Here is a 9,975-nt window from a genome sequence, read left to right on the forward strand (position 1 = left end):
GAGTAGAAAGAATGCTTGGTTGCAACCTTGCATTTTGTAGTAAGCCTTGTCAGTATGAGAGGATACTAGTGGCCGCATAAGGATCACTAGGGGGTCGTGGTCTATTGAGAGACTACCAGGGTAACTCTAGCATGATCCATGCAATGACACTTTCTCACTTACATATTAAGTTTCCTACATGTCTTTTTTATACCTTTGAGATTAGATGTCAAGTTGTGTTGGAACCTTTGAGCTAGTATACTTTTAGAATTCTTGGACTTAGAGAGTATTTGTGTTATGTGATTTGATAGCCTATTTGGGACTTGAGATTATCTCCTCAGTGCGGTGGGAGTGGGCCATTTAGGTTCCACACGGTCAGGTGGTCGTGCTTTTTCACTCTTACCATTTGAGATCTGTCTGAGACACCGTGGCTGAAACATTCTTTGTTGGCATCTATCTTCATTCTATTCTTGGATTATGATGATGGACACGTATCCTTATATTGATGATTAGCATATGATAGATGTTGTTATTTACTTATCTTATGCTTTATTTTGCATGATTAGATTTCTTATGCATATGTGGTAGTATGTTAGATTTCTTTCTGCATATGATGTAGTATGTTTTAGGAGTGACATTCCTAGTATGATAATGTTGATGATCTCTTCAATGATTTGGGATGTTACGCACAGAGGGTTAGCTAGGGCCCACGATGGTCTAATGATGTTATTTACGGTTGGGAGGAACCATGCACTTAGTTAGTTGTGTTTGTGATGTATGGTTATCTTTTGCGATGGATGTTTATATTTTCTATGATGATGTATCATGTATGAAATGTGGTTTCATTTACTTTATTGCATTTGCATCATGAATTAGAATAGGATGATGTACTTTATTTCACATATGTATATTTTTTCATGTCTTTCATACCTTGTGGCATGTACAGTGGATGATTGAGCATTCGGAAATGTAATTTATTAAGGGACATTTAGAACCAAAGTATATTGTTTTAAGAATGTTAGACTTTTCAATATTATTTCATGTGGATGTGATATTAGATGGAATTAATACTAGTTGATTTAATTGTGATTCAATGTTAAGGGATCATTAAGGAATGTAACCTGTTATGTATGATTATGTATACTTTCGATTGCATGTTTGTTATTTCTTCCACTTCTATGTGTATGATGTGAATGGTTTAACTTTCATGTTTCAAAAAAAAAAAAAAAATGCTACCAAACTTAGTGAAACTTTAGGATAATTCCTTTGGATCCCTTGTCGGGGCATTACATATGGGATCATAATTGAATCATCATGGAGATGTTTGGAAATGATACCCTTTAATGGTTTAATATAATTTAATTTATATTGTGTATGATGTTATGCATAAGTTTTTTTTAGGGATCTTATATAAACTATTTTTAAATTGTTTAATTTAGGATGGTTGATATTTTGATACTCAACTAAGTATATAGTTGATATCTAGGACACTTGTACGTATAGTTTAGAAGCCTTGTTCTTAGTCATGTCCTATCTTACAATTGTCATTTAATTGACCTTTTTTCATTAGACCATCCTTCCTTTCTTTGAAGAAATTATTTTTCATGGATTGGAGGCCTTGAGGCACATACCTTGATCTATGTTATAGAATGGTTCTAAAAAAATAACACTATTAACTATAGTTGCAAACTCTACATCAATGACACTAGTTTATCAAAAAGAAATATGGAGTTAGCTCTTACAGAAGACCAAACATATGTTTGATAATCTATATCACTTTTAGCATATGTTGTCATGGATTCTTTTTTACCTCATATAGTATTTTGTACAAGTTTGCATTGTTGGCATCAACAACAAGGATCATATAATTATTTTATTTGACACTAACTAAGGAATATCCATACAAAGTGTTTCTAGCTTGCAAAATGGTAAGGTTTACATGAAAATCAATTAGTCATTTCAACAATTTAGAGCATTCATGATTGATAGCTTGAAGCTTTGATTATTTTTGTGCAAGATCTTCTTCTAAGAAAGTTCAATTTTCTTGAATAGGTGAAATATTGAAACTTCCTGAAACATTCTTTTCAATAATTGGATCTAACTTTTCTATTCCTACCCAATCTAATCTAGTTGAGTCTAGAATCCATTCCCACAATCTCTAAGAAATCGTCTATCAAATATACCTTGGGCATAGTCCAACTATTTCAACGATGGACAATTTGGTAGTTGTTTGAACATACATGACACTAGAAGTCTTAAGCTCATTGTTTCTCATTGCAAATGTATCTTATAACATCTTATTTAATAAGTGATTTCTTCAATTTTATTTCTCCGATTTCTCTTCCAACAATATCTACTTCCAATTTCACTTGAGCCGACGTAGAAGACCCGCAAATGAAATTGATCAAGAAGATGACTGAGGGTGCAGAATTATCATGTGTTGAAATGGGACATCAAAAAATTTTGGAACCTATATATTGTAATTTCTATACTCTCTATTTTAATTGGTGAACTAACACCCTTTCTAAGCGATTTCCTCAATTTGATTTCTCCAAATTTCCTTCTAGCCTAGTATCTACTTCCAATTTCAATTGAGCCAAGAAGTCCCATGAATGAAAATGAAGATGAAGATGAATAAGAGAGAAGAACTATTGAATTCATATTGAAATAGGAAATAAATTTTGTTTAGAACCTAGATACTGTAAGTTTAATGCTCTATATTTTTATTAATGAAAACTACAATGTGCCTTGTTTGTGCTTCAAAATATTGTTGTGTTTCTATTTTTGAGGTTAGATACTATCAAAATGTTTCTAAGAATATAATGTGAACATTTTTTTTTTCCTTACTTAAGCTTTCTTTGCTGAAAAGTCAATGTTTCTAGTTTTTTAAAAGATGAAAATGCATAATTAAACTAGAATGCAACCAATAATCAATATTAATCTGTATTTACAATACAAGATTTTAAAATAGGTTCCATGTTCTTATTGTTATGAAAATAGCCAAATTTGTTACAAGCAATTAATCATGAACATCTGAATAAATCATTCTCATAATTCCACTTGTAAAATCCTAGTGGATAGTTACTTTTGAAGATAGTTTCTAGGTTTAATGACCTTTCTTGTCCAAATCAACAAAACTAGAACTTCTTAGGAGATTGGTCATAGGTAAACCATTTGCATGACCAATTTTCAACAGAATAATCCAACTACTTTGTCAACCAAATTCAATATGGATAGTGTTTTCAGCAACTTATAAATTTAATTATTGACCTGATTTTTTATTTACAAAGTTACAATGTGGAATTATTTATTACCATCTTTTTTCTACAAAGTTTAGATATTCTAGATTCTTTTGTCACTACACTAAACATTATATTTGTTTTTGTTAAAATGAACATTATAACTTCCCTACATAAGGTAGGGACTATAGCTCTATTAGACCTCTTGTATATAAATGGTACTTTATTTGTAGCCTTGTCCATGCTAGCCTAGCACTAAATTTGTCTCTCAAATTTATACATATATTGATAAATGGTACATTTACGTGAAATTAGGTAAATTACTCAATTGTTTTTGAATATATATAGGTTTTTATCAAGATTTGAACAAAGTCTTGAAAGGATCTAAAATTTTATATACAAAAGGTTGCTAAAGAAGGACTTCATAGAATCTACAATATACTAACATTTAAATATGGTATAATTGAAAATAAAAGAGAAAAAAGAGAAACATATCTAAACTTCATCAACCTCAACTTGAAGCTAAGAAGTGTAAGTGCCATCTTCTTGAGCTCCTATGGGTCTTGACTTTTTAAGATTTCCATGCATTCTAGTACATGGCCCCTTACTATCATCAACAAACTTCTAAGTGACTCTATCCCCTACATCCACATCAACAATTGTTTTTCTCTAGTGAAGTGTTTTAAACTTTTGAACTAGGGAACTAATATCTAGAATAAAATATTTGATGACCACTAGAGTTGTAAGACACCTTAGTGTATTGATTGACATAAATTATTTTCATTTTAGTTTCAAGAACAATAATTTAGCCTACATAATTAGTCTTCATTGTTTCAACATCTATATCAACCTTTTGAAGAGATTTAATTAGAAGTTGACCCTTAATTTTATCCCATGACATGTCCTTATTGTGTTTCTTTTCAAGTTGACACTAAATACCCTCATCTTGATACTCACCTTTTGATTTCATGCAACTAATAAGTATATGTTTTTATGTATTCATATCTTTACATTTATTATGTTTGTATTTATATACCTAGTTCTATTTATTCATTAACCATCTAGATATTACTATTTGTCACCATAAGGTATTTTCTAAAATCATGGATCAACTCTGTAGTTGTAGACTTAATTTTTTAATTTTAAAAACCTAAATTTAAATCTAGATAAGACTTTCTTTATTCTTCTAACATAAGTGGGATTCATGTAAAGTATAAGTTGATGTTGTGTTGATATAATTTTAAGAGATTCAATGTATTCAATGATTACACATTTAAGACACTTTGAGATTGAATCTAAAAAAAAAATCACTATTAGAAATTATAGTGCTCATATTCTACTTTTCCAATATGTTTATACTTCAATACCCACATAGATAAAATTATTTTTTCATAGAAATATTTAAAAACTACTTTTTCAAAGTTCCTACTCAAGGACCATACCACTCCCATATAAAACCACCCTATTTTGATGTAAATAAATATTTTTTTGTGAATCTTTTATAGGGAAGATACCTAACCCATCAAAGATTGATGAGAATATTTTTTATTAATTCTTAATTGATTATAAAAGCTAATTTTTGAAACCATTTGTATATGACTACCATATTTTGATCAAAATTTCACATTTAAAAAAAAAAAATCCAAAAGAATTATATATCTAGATTGATGACATATAAATTATTTTTAGAAAATCCTAAAAGTAAAAAAATTATATTAAAGTTTTAATGAACCTTGCTATTTTATGTGTATGTTTAGGTAGCACTTTTAATTAATAAATAATACAAAAATAGTAATAAAAAATCATAACAATATATTTTTTTTATTTTAGAAATCAAGACAAGGAGAGTGTAATGGATTTTTATTTCGTTAGAAAACTTAATTGACAAGGCCCTCAAAAAATTTCAGCAAAGTTAAATTGACATTCCAATATCTTGGCCAAATATTTTGAGGTCAAGACACATGCATGGTCTGACAAAACCTATATCAAGCCTTCCTTGAACCAAAATCTAAGGTTGTGCCATAGTTTTTGCCCATGTGTTAAGAAATGGGTGCTTGTTATTGAAATTCAAGTATAAACCTAGCAGATCATTTGACTATTACTTTCTTATCATTGTAGTAGATAAGATCTCTTAATCAAGTGGACCTATCAAGTCTTTGAAACTCTATATGGTGTAATGTCCCTTTTTGGGACATTAGGGTTTTGATTCCGACTACGCATATATTTGCGCTTTTTCTGTATGGGCTTATTAATCCTCCGATCTCATATTAATTTTTATGATATCATCTTTAATGTTTGAGACTCTATATATATATATATATTCGGTATTACATAGAGACATGTCTATTCATAATATAATAATTATATTATATTAAAAATTATATATATTAAATATATTAGTTATATAAGTTTAATAACATATATAATATTGATCATTATTAATAGTATTACTTGTTATAAATATTATATCATATTGTATTATTAATATATATTGTATTGATTAGTCTATTAATCAATTTATTATTATTATCATTAGATATTAATATTATATATATTCATATGTGAATACATTATAATCTTCTTTGGTTTCATAATGTAATTATAATATTTATTATTATCTATTTATTATTATTCTTAATTATTATCATTATATAATATGTTATTCAAATATTCATATATCCTTAAATTTGGGGTCATGACAAGTCCGCCCCTCTCAAATTTGCTTGTCCTCAAGCAATAATCATTTTCATATTTGTTTCACCTTATATAACAAAATTGACTACTAGATCCTATTCAAATTTTTACTTATAAGATTACTTCATTCTATTCTATAAAAGAGCCACACATGTAGTCTGCATTTGAATGAAAAGTATACATATGAATGTATGAAGACACAAAGAAAACACGAGGCATACACATTGATGCATGAAGACACAAAGTAGACACGATGTAGACACATCATACATAACTTTGATTAGATCCAAAAATTAACAATGCACAATGACTATACTTCTTCATTAGGCTTATGAACCCTGCAACCACAAAATAAGCATCAGTACATGCATATAAATATAAATTTCAAAGAAATTCAAATCATAATAAGTTAATCCAAGCCAATTCCATGCTAAGCCCAAGAGCAGAACTTTGGCCCCCCTTGGCCCCGGTGGTAGGTGTTAGGCACCCACACGAGGTGGTCTACTTAGTGGATTGCTTGTTTGGCTAGAAAGGTTCTTGTGAAAAGGAGTCATTACTATCTTTCCCTTAACTAGCACTACAATAGGGTGTCCTAACCACTCTCCCTTGTTTGCAGACTCCATAGGAAAGTTGATAGGGTGCCCTTACTATCTTCCCCTTAACTAGTACTACAATAGGGTGTTCTCTCCTGATTGCAGACTCCATAGGAAAGTGGTAGGATTCCCTTACTATCTTCCCTTTAACTAGTACATGCAATAAGGTATCATAGTAGCTCTTCCCTGATTGTAGACTCCATAGGAATGATAGATGCCCTTATAGTCTTTCCCTTAACTGATACTACAATAAGGTGTCTTAACAAACCTTCCTTAATTGCAGACCCCATAGGAAAGTTAAATATGGTAATTCCCTTAACTGATACTACAATAAAGTGTATTAACAGACCTCCTTTAATTGCAAACCCCATAGGAAAGTTAAATATGGCCTTTTCCTTAACTGATACTACAATAAGGTGTCTTAATAGACCTTCCTTAATTGCAGACCCCATAGGAAAGTTAAATATGGTCTTTCCCTTAACTGATACTACAATAAAGTGTCTTAACAGACCTCCTTTAATTGCAGACCCCATAGGAAAGTTAAATATGGCCTTTCCCTTAACTGATACTACAATAAGGTGTCTTAACAGACCTCCCTTAATTGCAGACCCCATAGGAAAGTTAAATATGGTCTTTCCATTAATTGATACTACAATAAAGTGTCTTAACAGACCTCCTTTAATTGTAGACCCCATAAGAAAGTTAAATATGGCCTTTCCCTTAACTGATACTACAATAAGGTGTCTTAACAGACCTCCCTTAATTGCAGACCCCATAGGAAAGTTAAATACAGTATGGTTTCTATATAGTCTTTCCCTTAACTAGTACTACAATAAGGCATCTTATAGACCTTTCTTGCTTTTAGACTCGATAGGAAAGCTACTTGAAATCTCTAAATTATTTCTCAAATAATCAATTTTACACTTTTATGATTACATTAATTAAGAAAACTTACAATTTCATATTTTAACTATGGTTGAACTTCCTCGAAGCTCCCTCTAAATCTTAATCTCCCTCTTTTCTTGCAAGAAATTTCTCGAAGAAAAGATCAAGGCACATAATTCTAATAGAAAATAAAGAATAAGAGAGAGACTATAATGAATAGATTATACTCAAAGAATAATATATACTTATTTTCATATCAACAAACTTTTATTTTATCCTTCATTTCTTTTGACATTAATATTGTAATTGAAAACAATTGTCTATTAATTAATTTCATTAAACTATATTGATATTGACTAACATATTAGTTACTCTTATAATATCAAATCATTAATTATTATTGTTTCAATTAAAATCATATTTCTAATATTAGTAATATTCAAATTGGAATATTTGTTATAATTATGCATATATAAATATTTTCATACACATAAATATATAATAATATATATATATATTATATAACAAATATATCCAACACATAAAACAACTATTTAAATAACAAGAATAACTACCTTAGTTAATAAAATATATTAGCTTAGTACCACGTACCTCTTATGATGCAGCCATTATAATTTTGGCTTTATTACTTTATGCTTTATTGAGAGTTTTAGATGGAATTCTAACCGGTATTTTAATCATCTCTTCCTCCTTATTCCAACGTTTGATCTCCTCCATCATTTGACTTGAAGAGTAGTTCATTTATTTTATTCTTTGTTGATTTCTTCATTGTCGTGTGTAGGCTCATACTTATATTAATTGATTGTCATTTTTTTATTAGTAGTAGTTCATAGGAACTCGTCTTTCAACATGAATGGTCAACTGGACACTCTCATTTTAATATTGACTATTCATTTCCCGAGGGAGCTATTAGGCATCAATTGATAGAGTACATCATGTTCCTATTACGAAAGTAATAACAATCCTCTGATGTATTTTATTGTTAATATCATATTGTTCAGGTGAAGAAATCATTTCAGGAACCCAACGTGTTCATGACCCAGAGCTTCTAACCAAAAGAGCAAAGGAATGCGGTATTGATGTCAGCACGATCTCAACATATATAGATTCTTTCAAGTTTGGATATGCTCATATCAACTGGGTTACTTTTATTTTGAAAATCTTGATTCATTTTCTTTTTATGTAGTTTGGATAAAATTTTGATAATTGGCAGAGGTGATTTTCTATCTTCAGTGTTCACAATAATTCAAAATTGTTTCATTCGTGCAGGTGGGGTGTTGTTCCTCATGGAGGCGCAGGTGTGGGCTTAGAACGGGTTGTCATGCTTTTCTGTGCACTAAATAATATTCGCAAAACATCTCTTTTCCCTCGTGATCCTCAAAGGCTTGCACCATAAGAACTCGAGTCCAATGGGTTCGCTATGAACTGATTCATGCATGACATTAGGGTTTGAGATATTCCTTCTGTATTTTGTTCTTTATTCATCCACGATGTCACTGCGCAGCGGTAATGATGGAATCTCGTGCTTGTAATTATCAAACTCATCTATGGTTCAATCGGTTGGCAAGGAATCTAACTTAATATCCTTATCTTTATTTACGTGTTATTGGTCTGTAATATTGAACCTTTAATCACTATTATTTATAAATATGAACATATGTCACAGTGTTTCCTTATTGTTGCCTTCAATGTCCTCCTCGTTGCCACCTGCATATAGTATCGCTGTTGGTTCAACTTTTTGGCTATGGTGCATTATCACTTATCGCTGTTGCTGGCTCTCATCCAACAACTAGCAACCGGTTATTGCTTGTATCTCATTTTCCTCCATTGATTTCGCTATTGTAGTTGCTGCGCTCTTGGATTGCTAACTAGGTTAACATCTGTCGCTGATGATGTTTCATATTTAATCCCAGGTTCCTGCAGATTCATTTTTAAAAAAAAATTCCTCTGTCTATATGCAAATTTGGTGCTTTCGTTGATCTTATTGTTGTTGATTATGTGGCCTTCCACGGGTTTTGGGTAACGTGGGTCTTGGGTGTGTCGGGTCAGGCATACCTAATCTCCCTCTACATTGTCTTGTCCTTTGCATGAGTGAGGAACTGTGGCAGCGTTGATTCTGCTCCCTCTCCTTTCCTCCTTTTTGATGCCTCTTTCTTTAATATGATTTTAATAAACTTTCAAAACTCACTTCTATCTTTTCGTATAGGTCTTCGGTTTTGGGAATGAGTTTGTAAATCTTCAATGCCATATAATTTGGGTTGATCCCTTCTTGAATAAATTTCCATGCATAGTAATCTAGGTAATGTCCTTGATGAAACTTTATCTCTGCACTAGAGAATTACTTTCTCGTGGTAATTTGCTCTTTAGTATAAAAATAATTTACTGAAAATAACAATCAGAATTTTATTTGGTAAATCGTTTAGGGTTTGTCCATTTCTTTCACAGGTCATAACTTCCTTTCTGCATGCTTGGGCTGCGAGTGTTTCAAATTTCATCATTCATTTTTATAATTTTAATAGTGATATCATAGGATGGCAGAATTAGAGCTCTGATGCCATTTGTAA

General features: G+C 30.8%; 1 long non-coding RNA gene across 1 annotated transcript; it reads left to right on the forward strand.

Moving 5' to 3' along the window:
- The first annotated feature begins 8,344 nt into the window (after positions 1-8,344).
- On the forward strand, positions 8,345-8,766 carry LOC149549736 (uncharacterized). The gene is made up of 2 exons (XR_016354489.1): positions 8,345-8,527; positions 8,681-8,766. It is a non-coding gene; the product is annotated as an uncharacterized LOC149549736 (long non-coding RNA).
- Positions 8,767-9,975: the final 1,209 nt, after the last annotated feature.

The sequence above is a fragment of the Cupressus sempervirens genome, chromosome 7, assembly GCF_028749045.1.
Source record: "Cupressus sempervirens isolate cs-2001-9-10 chromosome 7, ASM2874904v1, whole genome shotgun sequence".
Taxonomy (NCBI): domain Eukaryota; kingdom Viridiplantae; phylum Streptophyta; class Pinopsida; order Cupressales; family Cupressaceae; genus Cupressus; species Cupressus sempervirens.